At 47.8% G+C, this 15,983-nt stretch overlaps 1 long non-coding RNA gene across 2 annotated transcripts in view; it reads right to left on the bottom strand.

The window, feature by feature from the left end:
- LOC140396971 (uncharacterized) overlaps positions 1 to 15,983 on the bottom strand; it is a 57,569-nt gene that overhangs the window by 14,680 nt on the left and 26,906 nt on the right. The gene's annotated exons all lie outside the window — the stretch shown is intronic.

The following is a 15,983-nucleotide window of genomic DNA, read 5'->3' as shown; positions in this document are numbered from 1 at the left end:
AATTGACTCAAAATATGATATCCCCAAAGAACAGTGGTCCCTTGATAATATCAAGAAGGCATGGGGTAAGACCACACAGTTAAAACAGTGGAAGACGTAAGAAATGGTCTTTTGCAGTAATGACACAGCTCCAAAAACATCAAGAGACAATTGCAAAAACGAAATTTGACCATGAGCTTCAGTCCACTAAAGACCAACTAGCAGCAGTTGTTGAGGAATTGCGAGATGCAAAATCCAAACTTGAGCATTCTGATGAAATTAAAACATTGTTGGAAAATGAAACCTTTAAGGTTCAGCAGCTATCTTTTCAAACAGCAGAATTGCAACATCAAATTGAGCAAATCAAAAGTCAAAATTGCCAGTTCCTTGAGGAAAAATGTATTTTGGAAAGTGACATGGACACCATGAAATGTCACAACAAATTACTGACAGACAAATTAATTACACAAGAAACTTCAAATCGGTTTTTTAAAAATCAGCTGAACTCTCCAAAGCAAACAGCGCCACCAACTGGACAATTCGAAATGATGTTAACTAAGACCCAAGGTGTACCAGTGATAACTAAATCAAATCTTACATTATTGCAAGCTGCTACTGACATGAAAACAATGAATAAACTGATTGAGGTTCCACAAGGAGGGTCTGGCCAAATGAACTATCTGTCAAGGACACTTTTACCCTAGAACAAACTGTTATCTTACTCTGAGAGCGACCACGAAATGCTGCTGGTCATGATCCAATTAAGCACCAAACAGCCACCAGAACTGTTTGCAGTTTTAAACTTGATCCTACCAAGACCTCAGTCCGAAACCTCAATTGCTAACAAAGGCACGTCAATTGTTGCCTCTCCTCCTCCGTTAACGACAAATCCAACCCTTGCATTCACTTCAAAAAAGAATTCCAGAAGATTCCTTTCTCGTGTTGAAGGCGGCCATTTTGCGAGTTTGAGATTTCATGGTCGCAGACTGGTCTATGATGAAGGCCAGCCTCCTGGCTACAGGGATACGGAACAAGTCAAGTATCGCTAAAAAGTTGCCAAGAACTGTCAACTTGAGAAAACTGTCATTAGTCTGAATGTTGCTTTATTAATTTTAAGAAATTAACATATCTTGTTAGTTGTGTTTCCTTTAACAGAATCGACAAATTCATCGACAGAAAACCAAGATACAGCGCAAGATTGGTTCAGTTATATATTTAATAAGTTATTGTGTTTGATATTTTAAAATAAATGTTTAAAATTAGCCTGGAAATTAAAACTTCAAACATTGTGGAAGCTGGTTTAAAAAAAAACTCTGATTAAAAGCAAATCTATATTCCAAAAGAACAGATCGTTCAAAGACATTTGATAACAGGAATTTGGCTGCAATCCAACTTTTACTCCCAGTCCATTTGAGTGACAAATATAAAAAAACGTTTAGAGATGCAAATGGCATCATTCCAAGCTATACGCCCCTTTTTGTCTCTGCAAGAAAATTAACCCTTTCAACAAGCTTTTGTGTATAATCTAGAAGATGTCAAAGACTTGACAATTCACATCCAATACAAAGTTTCATTATTATTCATTTATTAGTGAATTATTATTAATAATTTATTAATAAATTACATAATCAATTTTGATAATCATTTTACCATTTATTACTAGATCATACGTTCAACTTTTTATGTATAATCATTTTATTTGTATATTGCTGAATTATGTAATCATGATATCAATTTTCAATCAGTATATCAATGTTAAGATCTGTAAAATGTTAACCGTAATACTCATTTTCAGTTATTTGACTGGCATTGTAAATGTTGTACCAGATTCACATCCAAAAATCTATTAACTGATGGAAATCTGCAGGCTATCCACTAAATACCTTTTCAGAATGGCACCAACTTAAATATAACCTTGACAAAAAACCTCAACATCTTAACCTCCCAACTAATAGTGAACAAAAAGGATCAATTTGCCTCATCAGGAAGAACCCTCAAGGGATACAAATGGGTAATAGTGTTTGTACTAACTGTGTAGATGTTAACACAGCTTATAAATGTACAAACGATCGCTTACAAAGAGTTCTGCTGTCCTCAAGGATAACAGGCATACCTAACCTCAAAAATAATAAAACATTCGAAGACCGATGGTTCTTAGAATATATTTACTTATATTCTGCTTATAATGGAACTTATTTTATTTGTGATAATAAAGCATATCCCTGGCTCCCAAGATCCTGGTCAGGATCTTGCTATTTAGGATACATTGTACCGGCCGTTCATCATGTGACTAATCTCCCTCATGTTTCAGAAGCAGCTGCTCGAAGAAATAAACGGTTCGTTACCTTAAGAGATGCAATTTATGCTAGAATGATTCCTTTCTATCGGGAAATGAGGATGGAGAATGAATTGAGTAAAATAACAACCATCATACAAAACTTAACCGATTACACTGCCAATGCCCTAGATAACATTTCTGACGAAATGCGAGCAATTCGAACCGTGGTATTACAAAATCGAATGGCACTTGACTATGTGCGAGCTGAAAAAGGTGGCACCTGCGCCCTGATTGGTGCAGAGTGTTGCACTTTCATTCCCGATAACTCGAAAGAAGTTAAAGATTTGGCATTACATATCCAAAAAGAAATCAAAAAACTTGATCCACCCCAATTTATCTCTCTCTGGGATAAAATTTGTGGGTGGCTTGGACACACTGGAATGTCCACAATAAGAATAATCCTATTCTCCTGTGTAGCTGTATTCATCATTTACATAACATGCCAATGTGCTAAGTGCATCAAAAAACTATTCGCTAAACGCAGGGGACCAACTATCAAAATGATTCAAACTAACCCAACTGTACCCCCAATTGATAAATTTGAGCTGAAATATTATTGTTAAAATGTTACTGGTCAATCAACTATTTGACTGTATTATTAACATATTGTATAATTTATTAATACTGAATCAGTAGTATCAAATTTGATTAATTTATTCATTCTAATAATTATTTTGAAATGCCTGTTGCAATGCTAAGTGTCCATTCTATTGTTTAAAACTGCAATGACAGAGTTATTCTTTCCACTTTTACCTATCCTATCGCATTAATGATGTATTTTATCTTATTCTGATATATCTCACTTAATCTTTCGATTTATCAAAGGGCCGACTGTAGAAGCCAGGTATTTCTAATACAACTAATATAGGTAAAAGATAGCTGCTTAAGCATAAATATTAAGCCCCAGTTTTAAATACCCATTTTAAATTCACTTATAACCTCAGGTCATCTCTCAACATACAGAGACACAAAACTGAATGAAACAGCATAATTCCATCATAGATTAAAACAGCACAGTTGCAAGACAGTTTGACACTATACTTGTGCTATCAGATCAAGGACAGAGCTATACCATCGCAACGCCACAGCAATATGAAGGCACCATTGTTCACAATGCAGATAACAGCTAAGTCAGCAGAAGACCGGTTTAAGCTGGTAAAGATAATAGCACAGAATCGCATTCCATAACATGCACAAGTATTCAGACATGAAACAATTAAAACTAATGTTGCACATTGAAGATGGACGGCTTGCCGTCAAATCAAATGTGTTTGAGTCTAACCCAAACCAATTAGGATTATATTGGGGTGTGATTAGACGACTTAAGACAGATATGAAAGGGTTTCGGCCTGCCATTTTGTGTGTTTTTTGTGTGTTTTAGTTATGTTGGAGTTTAGTTTTCGATTAGTTTTTGATTAGCTCTCTCTCTCTCTCTCTTTCTTTTTCATATTTCATTTTCAGACTTTCACTTTTAAACGTTATTGTCGAGCTGCCTGCCTAAGCAAGAAGATAATGTCTGTGATTCTTTGAAAGCTTCAAATTGTCTACGAATTGCCTTTTAAATGACTTTCAAATTGTAATCAATAGAAGACAAATAAAACAATTCCTATTGGCACCTGAGAAGTTTTAATTTAAATTTCTACTGAGTTCCAGTAATCGCAAAGTGTTGCTGGTAACCGAATGGTAGAAATGCTTCAACTACCTTGAACTGTATCAGGCCCATCCTTGCACAAGAGGAGGTCCCGTTTACCCTTTGCAGTGCCTCACTCCATACTCCCCAATTGATCTCCATTCCCAACACCGCTTCCCATTTCTCCTTGATCTTCACCACCCGCTCGCCTCCCTGCTCCCCCAGCCACTTATATATATCCCCAATTCTTCCCTCCCCTTCCACATCTGGAAGCAGCAGTCGTTCCAGCAGGGTATATCCCGGAAATCTAGGGAACCTCTTCCAGTGCAAAGTCCCTAACCTGTAGATACCTGAACTCACTCCCCCTCGGCAGCTCTACCCTCTCCCTTAGCTCCTCCAGACTGGCGAACCCTTCCTCCAAATACGAATCCCTCACCTTGACCAGCCCCACTTCCCTCCACCTCCTGTATACCCTATCCATCCCCCCGGCTCAAACCCATGATTCTCGCACAGCGGCGTTAGCACCGACATCCCTTCCACCCTAAAATGCCTCCTCAGCTGATTCCATATCTTTACCATGGACTGCACCACTGGGCTCCCTGAATACCTACTCGGAGCCATTGGCAATGCTGCCGTCACCATAGCCCTTACAAGATTCCTCCTCCATCCTAACCCACTCTGCCCCTTCTCCTTCCCACCACCGCCGCCCAATAATAATGAAGCAAGTTCGGCAATGCTGTCTTCCCCCATATCTTGTCTCTGAACCTGCTTTAACCATTCCCGCTTCTGCCGACAGATCACCGAGCGGAAATGTTAACTTTGCTTCTCTCGCTGACCATTTTCTGGTTTTAGTTTGGCTTTCCGTATAACACAATGGTTTTCTGACCAGGTTCCTGGATTGGGGAGAAAGTGGGTGATTCAGAATTCCTGTTCTTTGTTCATTCTTTCCGAGAATGTGATTTGAAGAATCAAAGGAGATTTCCAAGGCCCCAAACACTCCTTCCAGGTGAGTGGGTATTTACCTGGATTTGCCAGTTGTTGTCCATTCCTAACTGCCCTTGAGAAAGTGGTGGTGAGCCATCTTCTTGACCAGTCCGACTGGGACACCCACAGTGCTGTTAGGGAGGGAGTTCCAGCATTTTGACCCAGCGACGTTGAAGGAACAGCGATATATTTCCAAGTCAGGATGGTGTGGGGCTTGGAGGGGAACTTGCAAGCGGTGGTGTTCCCAAAATCTGCTGCCCTTGCCCTTCTAGTTGGTAGAGTTGGCGGGTTTGGAAGGTGCTGTCTAAGGAGCCTTGGTGAGTTGCTGCAGTGCATCTTGTAGATGGTACACACGGCTGCCACTGTGCGTCGGTGGTGGAGGGAGGGAGTGTTTGTGGAAGGGGTGCCGATCAAGCGGGGCTGCTTTGTCCTGGATGGCGTCGAGCTTCTCAAATGTTGTTGGAGCTGCACTCATCCAGGCAAGTGGAGAGTATTCCATCACACTCCTGACTTGTGGCTTGTAGATGGTGGACAGGCTTTTGGGCAGTCAGGAGCAAAGTTAATCACTGCAAATCTCCCAATCTCTAACCTGCTCTTGAAACCATAGCCATTTATATGGCTGGGCCCAAGTCAGTTTCTGGTCAGTGGTAATTAACCCCCCAGGATGTCTAGAGACATAGAATCATAGAATTTACAGTGCAGAAGGAGGCCATTCGGCCCATTGAGTCTGCACCGGCCCTTGGAAAGAGCACCCCAGCTAAGCCCACACCATCACTCTATCCCCATAACCCAGTAACCCCACCCAACCTTTTTGGACACTAAGAGCAATTTAGCACGGCCAATCCACCTAACCTGTGCATCCTTGGACTGTGGGAGGAAACCGGAGGAAACCCACGCACACACGGGGAGAAAGTGCAGATTCCGCACAGACAGTCACCCAAGCCGGGAATCGAACCTGGGACCCTGGAGCTGTGTAGCAACTGTGCTAACCACTGAGCCACCGTGCTGATCATCGGGGTGAGCCCGCCGGCGGTCATGCACTACCTTCAATAACTTTCTGAAAACCTTCTATCTAGAATCATGAGGCACTCAAGTCAAATGCTGGAGGGTAACCTGGAGAGGGGTGCCCCTGAGCAAAACCTGGCAAACAAAAACCCCTCTAGTCGGAAAGGGAGGTTTGTTCAACTAAGGTGGTCAGAGTGAAGATCGTGCTGCACTCTGGATTTTCCAGGCTGATTCTGACTGCGACAAGGTGAGTGAAACGTTTGCTTTCTGAAGGCAGAACATCTTCACCACTTTCATCTCCCGAAATAACTGTCTCCTTAAATCAAAGATCAAAGCTGCCCTGGAGGTTTGATACTGCTCTGTTTGGTTGAAAGGTGATTAATTACCTTCCTGCCCCACATTGGAAATGTCATAAAAATACTTCATCTTTCCCTCCTTTCATGACTTTCATGTCCCAGGAAAACAATGTGACACTGTTGGATAAGACTGTCAGTGTATCCCACCTGTGACTGGAGGATTTTTGTTGCTCAGGCATGTTTGCGCTGGGTTGACTCACATAAGGCCGGTTTCAAACGGTATCAAGTTTGAAACCCTCCCTTTTCTCTCAGCTTCTGATGAGGTTGGGAGGTTTCCGTTCAAAAACAAAAGAGAGTTGAAATGAATCAGAGAATGATAGGGTAAAAATGTTACGGCAGTGGTCCTAAAAGCCAACCCCTAGGAACACCCCAGCGAGGCAGTGTCATCGGATTATGTTCACGGGGGCAGTGCGCTGGGATAATGTACACGGTGGTAGTTATCTCAGTGCAGAACAGACAGGAAATGGTCTTCCTTCATGGTACAGTGACACCAGTACTGGGGATAAGAGAGAGTTGGGACAGCATTCACCGGGACTGCTCTGAGGCCAGTTTCCTGGTGAATTGTAGGCCGCAGGGGGAGCCTCAGAGGTCTTGTGGCACAGCGGGTGCCTCTGATCCAGAAGCAAAGTGTAGATAAAGCTTCTTCGCCCAAAGGGTGGTGGGAATATGGAACTCGCGGCCTGAAAGGGCGATCGAGGCGGGCGGGAACCCTCACAATATTGAATGAGCATTTCGATGAGCACTTGAAACACGGTAGCAGACAAGGCTACGGACCAAGTGCTGAAAAATGGCCTTAGAATAGATAGGTGCTTGACCACGATGGGCCTCTTTCCATGCTTCAAAACCTCATGGCTCGATGGTACTTTGGAATGGCTGAAATAAAGTTGGTGTGTAGCCCGTGCTGCCAGTGCAACCCTCCACCATCCTAGTGCAGCCTAGCTCTGGAATTAAGAAGTATTATCTACCTCGGATTATAGCTCAGTCTCTCCCAGGATGTTAATCCCCCCACCCCCACCACCGCCACACCCGAGGCGTACCGAATCAGGACACAAAAGCCGAGGTCTTACTCGAGGCTTTAAAAGGTTTATCAATGATTTCCATGATTTTGCACCTCCATTGATAAAGCCAAGGATCCTCCTGCCAAGAAACCTCCGGGTTTCCCAGTGCCAGAAATCCATGGGCTGGATTCTCTGCGTCCCGACGGCGGAATCGTGTTCGGCAACAGGGCGGAGAATCCGTTTCCGCGCATGAAATGGGGACGGGCGCCGGTCCCGCTATTCCCCGCCCCCTGATAAGCGGCGTACTCGGGGTGTACGCCGCGCCCGAGTATCCACTTCCTCAGGCCATTGCCTGAGGCCCGCCCCGCTATTCTCCATCCCCGGCCGACCGAATTCCCGACGGCGTGGTTCTAACATGGTCCTGTCGTTCGGGAACCTTGCGTGGCGGCTGTGGACTCAGTCCGGGGCCGCCACAGTCGGGGGGGGGGGGCGATCGGAGGGTGGGGGGGGGGCTTCATTCGGGACTGGGGGCTACGCGTGCGGGCAGTTCGGGGCTGGCGAGCGGCTGATGCGGGGCACTATTTCGGCGGTCCAGGTTCGCGGGCTGAGTCCGCCATGGAGCACGGCACGGCTGCTGGATGCTGTCGCCGTGCGCATGCGGGGCCTCTGACCTGGAAGTGCGGGGGTCCGTATCGGCAGCTAGAGCTCTACGACAGCTGCCTGCTAGCCCCCAGCAAGACGGTGAATCTGTGGCCCTTTAATGCCAGTTTTGCTGCCGTAAAGGACCACAGTTTCCACGACGGCGTGGGGACACAGTCCCAAAAATGGAGAGTCCAGCCCCATGTTTCCCCACTGGAAATGCCATGAACCATGGTGCGCAGGTAAGTACGATTCTGGGACAGGGGAGAGAGGGGTGAATTGAAACGCCGATCGACTGCCTGAACTTACATTTGCTTTCTCCTCGTTGCCACAATATTGACTGCTGTGAGTGACTTGGTGACGCGTTCTCACAAGTCCACCCCAAGTTGCAATGGGGTCAGAAGTGGCAGGGTAATGAGCGGAGAGTAACAAAGCAGAGCTGACTGACGGTGGGTTGGCACGATGACCCCACAAATTGGCCGTGCTACCAGTTCTGCAATGTATCAGACTGTGTTGGTTTTAAGAGTAGACAGCCCCCCAATGGGTGGCACAGTGGTTAGTACTGCTGATCACAGCGCCAGGGACCCGGGTGCAATTCCGATCTTGGACAACTGACTGTGTGGAGTCTGCACGTTCTCCCCCCTTTCTGCGTGGATTTCCTCTGTGTTTCCTGCCACAGTCAAAAGATGGGCAGGTTAGGTGGATTGGCCGTAATAAATTGCCCCTTAGTGTCCAAAGGTTAGGTGAGGTTGCTGGGTTCCAGGGTAGGATGAGGGATTAGACCGAGGGAGGGTGTTCTTTCGGAGGGTCGGTGCAGACTTGATGGGCCGAATGGCCTCCTTCTGCACTGCAAGGACTCTATGATCACATTGTCCATTAATTCCCATCACACCACAGTAACAGGTGATCTAGGTAAAAAGTGAATTCCAAAAACCTGAAATGAAAACAGCAAGTGCTGGGAAGCGGGTCGGTCAGAGGTAGGAGCCGTTTCAGGTTGAGGTCCGATGAATATGTCCTGCTGAAGCATTAGCCTCTCTTCCTCCTCCTTAAACACCGTCTTCTCTTTCGCCCCCCCCCCAGATGCTGACAGATGTGCTGCGTACTTCCAGCAGTCCCTGAATGCTGATTGAGTGGCCTTCTGTGCTTCAGTGAAGTAATTGAACTAAATAGCTGCGTTATGCGAGTGTAGACCGCCCATCGCTGACACACTTGACACCCCAGCTGCAGATTAAGAACGTCGCATGTTCCATCAGAGGTGAACATGCAGGAACCATCTTGCACTTCTGTACAATGATGGTGACACATTTGAAAGCCGAGCGATTGTTTTTGAAATGGCTAATTCGCCGTGGTGAATGGAAAGCATGTGTTCTGGAGGGGATAGGCTCGCCCACATGTTCCTGACAAAGTCACTTGACAGTGATGAGAAGTAGAAACCCTTGTGAAAATCCACAGCCTCCCACACTTAAGGTGACAAGGCAGCTGCAGGCAGCACGGTGGCCCAGTAGTTAGCACGGCTGCCTCACAGCGCCAGGGACCCGGGTTCGATTCCGACCTCGGGTGACTGTCTGTTCTGTTTGCCCTGTGTCTATGGGGACAGGCCTGGCCTTAATGGAGTGTGCCACCGGGCCGAGATCTCTGCATTTCCCTACGAACTCTGTTCAGTGGCAAATACAACTCCTGACGTTCATCATTTTGCTTTGACAGAAACCTGGCTCACAGTTGGTCGCACCTCCGCCCACACCCTGCCAACCCCGGACCCTTCTCTTGCTGAAACCTCTCACAGTGGTTCCTCCTTCCTATTACTCTGGAGGCAACATGCTGGGCCTGGACCTTCTGCATTTCCTTTTGAATGCCTGGCACCACTGATCTTACCAAACTTACCTAAGCAACCATGTTGCCCTCAAAATCAAGTCACACCTTGGAGTCTTCCCCCATTGCACTGACAACTCTTTCTCCTTCCAATACCTTGGGCGGGATTCTCCGCAATCGGCGCAATGTCCGCCGACCGCCGTGATGTCCGCCGACCGGCGCCAAAAACAGCGCGAATCAGTCCGGCATCGCGCCACCCCAAAGGTGCGGAATTCTCCGCATCTTGAGGGGCCGAGCCCTCACCTTGAGGGGCTAGGCCCGCGCCGGACTGATTTCCGCCCCGCCAGCTGGCGGGAAAGGCCTTTGGTGCCCCGCCAGCTGGCGCGGAAATGACTTTGCCATGCGGCGCATGAACGGGAGCGTCAGCAGCCGGTCACGGCATCCCCGCGCATGCGCAGTGGAGGGGGTCTCTTCCACCTCCGCCATAGTGGAGACCATGGCGAAGGCGGAAGGAAAAGAGTGCCCCCACGGCACAGGCCCGCCCGCGGATCGGTGGGCCCTGATCGCGGGCCAGGCCACCGTGGGGGCACCCCCCGGTGCCAGATCGCCCCGCGTCCTCCCCAGGACCCCGGAGCCCGCCCGCGCCGCCTTGTCCCGCCGGTAAGAGAGGTGGTTTGATTCTCGCCGGGGGGACAGGCATTCCAGCAGCGGGACTTCGGCCCATCGCGGGCCGGAGAATCGCCGGGGGGGGGGGGGGGCCTGCCAACCGGCGCGGCGCGATTCCCACCCCCACCGAATATCCGGTGCCGGAGAATTTGGCAACCGGCGGGGGCGGGATTCATGCCAGCCCCCAGCGATTCTCCGACCCAGCGGGGGTTCGGAGAATCCCGCCCCTTATTCTTAGTCATAGAGCCTTAGAGGTCTACAGCACAGAAAAGGCCCTTCGGCCCACCATGTCTGTGCCAGGCAAAGACCTAAGTATTCTAATCGCATTTTCCAGTACTTAGCCCACAGCTTTGGCATCGCAAGTGCACATCTAAACACTTCTTAAATGTTCTGAGGGTCTCTGCCTCCACCACCCTTTCAGGCAGTGAGTTCCAGACTCCCATCACCCCCTGGGTGAAAAGGGTTTTTCCTCACATCCCCTCTAAACCTCCTGTCCATAAATCTATGGCCCATGGTCATTGATCCCTCCACCAAGGGGAAAGGTTTCTTCCTGTCTACTCTATCAATGCCCCCATAATTTTATGCATCTCAATCATGTCCCCTCTCAGTCTCCTCGGCCCCAAGAAACAACCCCAGTCTAGCCAATCTCTCTTCATATCTAGAACTCTCCAGCCCACCTTTTCCAGTGCTATCACATCTGTCCTGTAATGCGGAGTCCAAAACTGCACACAATACTCTAGCCGAACCAAAGTTCTATAGAGTTCTATCATAATCACCCTGCTCTTCAACTCTATGCCTTGGCTAATAAAGGCAGTGTGCCCTGTGCCTTCTTAGTCATTTTATTACCTGCCCTGCTACCTAAAAGGACCGGTGGACATGAAAATGAAATGAAATGAAAATCGCTTATTGTCACAAGTAGGCTTCAAATGAAGTTACTGTGAAAAGCCCCTAGTCGCTACATTCCGGCGCCTGTTCGGGGAGGCTGGTACGGGAATCGAACCGTGCTGCTGGCCTGCCTTGGTCTGCTTTCAAAGCCAGCTATTTAGCCCTGTGCTGAACCAGCCCCAGGAACACCTCAGTGCTTTCCAGTGTCCTGCCATTTATCATGTATTCCCTTTGCCTTGTTCAAGGGAGTGGCTCACCACCATCTTCTTAAGTACAATTGCGGAAAGGGTAATGAATGATGGCTTTGCCAATGACATTCACATCTCAAAACAAAAAAGGAATTTAAAAGGGTACTGTTTGAAGAAGAGCAGGGATGTTGGTGTCCTGGCCAATACTTATCGCTCAGCCAGCATCATAAAATAAAACCCCAAAATTATCCAGCCACGTGGGATCTTGCTGTGTCCAAGTTTGTTGCTGCACGGTGGCACAGCGTTAGGGTCCCAGGTTCGATTCCCCGGTGGGTCACTGTCTGTGCGGAGTCTGCACGTCCTCCCCGTGTGTGCGTGGGTTTCCTCCGGGTGCTCTGGTTTCCTCCCACAATCCAAAGATGTTCAGGTTAGGTGGATTGGCCATGATCAATTGCCCTTAGTGTCCAAAAAAGTGAGGTTGGGTTATGGGATTACAGGGAAAGGGTGGGTAAGTGGGCCTTGGTAGGGTGTTCGTTCAAGGGGTCAGTGTAGACTCAATGGGCCAAATGGCCTCCTTCTGCACTGTAGGGATTCTATGATCACGACTGTGACTAACCACACTTCAAAAGGTGCTTCAGCAAAGGGGTTACAGGGATCACAGAATAATGCAGGGCAGAAGAGGCCCTTCGTCCCATCGAATTGGCACCAACACATGAAAAACACCCGACCTACCCATCTAATCCCATTTACCAGCACTTGGCACATAGCCTTGAATGTAATAACGTGCTCATCCAAATACTTTTTAATGGATGTGAGGCAACCCCCACATCCTAATAATAGGGGAATTATATTAGGTGATTACAACTTTACCAACATTAATTGGCATTGTCACTGTGGGGGCTTAGATGGAGTGGAGTTCTTAAAATGTATCCAGGAGAACGTTTTAGCTCGATCTGCAGAGGGTCCAACAAGGGACAGTGCAGTGCTGAACCTAATTCTGGGGAATGAAGGTAGTTGATGAGTTGGTGGGGAGCATTTTGGTGATAGCGACCACAACATGGTCCAAGATAAGTTTGTTATGGACAAAGAAATAGACAAGTTGCAAAAAAAGGTTGGGGGAGAGCGGATTTGAGTAAAATAAGGCCAGTGTAGATTGGAAAGAGCTTCTTGTGGGGAAATCGACAGAAGAGGAGTGGGGGTGTTCAAAAGGAAATGGGGAGTGTCTAGGGCCAACATGTTCCCTCCAGAGTAATAGGAAAGAGTAACAACCCCAGAGAACCATGGATGACCAGAGACATTCAGGATACGAAGAGAAGGAGAAGAAAGGCTTTTAGCAAGAACAAGGGGAGTAAATCAACAGAGGCATGGAGTACAGAAAGCGCAGGATGGAGTTTAAGAAAGCAATTAGGAGAGCAAAGAGGTATGTGAGAAAGCTCTGGTTGGTAAAAGTATGGAAAATCCTAAGATAGTCTCTAAGTATATCAATGGGAAGAGGGTTACCTGGGAAAGAGTAGGGCCACTTAGGGACCAACAGGGAAATCTGTGGGTATTGAACAAATAATTCATATCTGTCTTCACCCAAAAGGATGAGGAGGTAGATGTAGAAATCGGGGAGAGAGACTGTGAGGTTCTGGAGCAAATTGTCACAGGGAATAACAAGGTATTGGAGGTGTTGGCAGGCTTAAAAAATGGTCAAATCTCCAGGTCCAGATGAATTGTGTCCCAGAATGCTGTGGGAAGCGAGGGAGGAGATTGCAGGGGCTCTGATCTCTGGGGAGGTGCCAGAGGACGGGAGAACAGCTAATGTGGTCCCAATGTTTAAGAAAAGTTGCAGAGATAAGCTAGGCAACGACAAACCAGTGAGTCTCATGTCAGTGGTAGGGAAACTATTGGAGAAAATTCTAAAGGGGAGAATCTATCTCCACTTGGAGAGGCAAGGTTTGATCAGGAATAGTCAGCATGGCTTTGTCAGAGGGAGGTCATGCCGAACAAATTTGATTGAATTTTTGGAGCATGTGACCAGGTGTGTAGATGAGGGTAGTGCAGTTGATGTAGTTTACATGGATTTCAGCAAAGCCTTTGACAAGGACTAACATGGGAGGCTTATAGAGAAGGAAAATGCACATGGGATAGGTTAACTTGATAAAGTGGATTCATAATTGGTTTAGTTGTCGGAGACAGAGGGCGATGATAGACGGCTGCTTTAGCGACTGGACACCAGTGTCCAGTGGGGCATCACAGGGATCTGTGCTGGGTCCCCTATTGTTGTCATTTATATAAATGATACAGATGACTATGTGGGGGAGTAGGATCAGTAAGTTTGTGGATGACACAAAGCTTGGCCGGGTGGGTAACAGTGACGTTGAGTGTCTTGGGTTACAGGAAGGTGTAGACGGAATGGTCAAATGGGCAGAAAAGTGGCAGATGGAATTTAACCCTGAAAAGTGTGAGGTGAAACACTTCGGAAGGAGTAATGTGACAAGGAAGTATTCAATGAATGGCCTGACACTGGGACGTTCCGAGGAACAAAGAGACCTTGGCCGAATGGCCTCCTTCTGCACTGTAAATTCAATGATAATCTATGATTAATCTAGGACAAAGGTTCAGCACAACATCGTGGGCCGAAGGGCCTGTTCTGTGCTGTATTTTTCTATGTTCTATGTTCTTGGCGTGTTTGTCCATAGATCTCTGAAGGCAGAAGGACAGGTTAATAGGGGGTGAAAAAGGCATAATTACAAAAGCAGGGAGGTCATGTTGGAGCTTTGTTGGAGGTCATGCCCCTCAGAACTTTGGTGAACCACAGCTGGAGTACTGTGTGCAGTTCTCGTCGCCACATTATAGGAAGGATGTGGTTGCACTGGAGGGCGTGCAGAGGAGATTCACCAGGATGTTGGCTAGGATGGAAGTTATGACGAGAGGTTGGATTGGCTCGGGTTGTTTTCGCTGGAGCAGAGAAGACTGAGGGGCGACCTGATGGAGGTGGACAAGATTCTGAGGGTCATGGACAGGGTGGATAGGGAGCAGCTGTTCCCCTGAGTTGAAGGGTCAGTTATGAGGGGTCACAAGTTCAAGGTGAGGGACAGGAGGTTTTGGAGGGATTTGAGGGGAAACCTTTTTTCCCGGAGGGTGGTGACGGTCTGGAATGCACGGCCTGGGAGGGGGGTAGAGCCGGGTTGCCTCACATCCTTTAAAAAGTCCCTGGATGAGCACTTGGCACGTCTTAACATTCCAGCTCTGGGCCAAGAGCTGGCAAACGGGATTAGGCAGGTCAGGTGTTTTTCAAGCTTTGGTGCAGATTCAATGGGCCGAGTGGCCTCTTCTGTGCAGTATGATTCTGTGAACCCGCCTCTACTATAATAATAATAATCTTTATTATTGTCACAAGTAGGCTTACATTAACACTGCAATGACGTTACTGTGAAAAGCCCCTAGTCGCCACATTCCGGCGCCTGTTTGGGTACACAGAGGGAGAATTCAGAATGTCCGATTCACCCAAGCACGTCTTTCGGGGCTTGTGGGAGGAAACCGGAGCACCCGGAGGAAACCCACGCAGACACGGGGGAGAACGTGCAGACTCCGCACAGACAGTGACCCAAGCCGGGAATCGAACCCGGGGATCCTGGCGCTGTGAAGCAACAGTGCTAACCATTGTGCTAACCACTGTGCTACTCCACCACCCTCCGAGACCGTCGCCATCCTCTGGGTACAAAAGTTTCTCCTCAAACCCCCCTAACCTCCTGCCCCTCACCTTGAACTTGTATTCCCTTGTGACTGACCCTTCAACTAAGGGGAACAGCTGCCCCCTATGCACCCTGTCCATGACCCTCAGAATCGTGTCCACCTCGATCAGGTCCCCCCTCAGCCTTCTCTGCTCCAGCGAAAACAACCCCAGCCTAGCCAACCTCTCTTCATAACTTCCATCCCAGGCAATATGCTGGTGAATCTCCTCCAGTGCAATCACATCCTCCCTATACTGTGGTGACCACAACTGCACACAGCAGTCCAGCTGTGGCCTCACCAAAGTTCTACACAACTCCCAACCTGACCTCCCTGCTTTTGTAATTCCCAGGCGTCTCTTTAACCTTCTCTGTGGAGCCTTGGAAACTCCTCTCGCCTTTCAAGGACACTAGGTTACTTCCTTCAAAGGCTGACAAGTCCTAGGACATCTTACACCTTTCTCCCTCCCCCCCCCTTAATCACAGCACTCCTGGCTTGAGAACGCACCAGCGTTTGCAGCTCAAATTTGCCTTGTTCCAGACTGGCTGCTCTTCCAGGTAGAGTCAAAAGAGAGGGGGGGGGGGGGGGGGGGGGCGGATGGAGAGAGAGCTCGGAAGAACTTGGATTAAATCTTGTGCTTTGTGATGTGCGTATGGGTGATGAAAAGCGCCAGAGGGGGCGTCAGCTTTTCGGAAGCACTTTCGTTTCAAGAGCAGTTCAAACAGTTACTTTGTCCCTTCCTCGCTTGAAGGGAAGCACCTCCGCGCGTCAGAGAAAGGGGAGGGCTAC

The sequence above is a fragment of the Scyliorhinus torazame genome, chromosome 20, assembly GCF_047496885.1.
Source record: "Scyliorhinus torazame isolate Kashiwa2021f chromosome 20, sScyTor2.1, whole genome shotgun sequence".
Classification (NCBI taxonomy): Eukaryota; Metazoa; Chordata; class Chondrichthyes; order Carcharhiniformes; family Scyliorhinidae; genus Scyliorhinus; species Scyliorhinus torazame.
The sequence above is the reverse complement of the archived record's forward strand: the minus strand, read 5'-3'. Positions and strand labels throughout refer to the sequence as shown.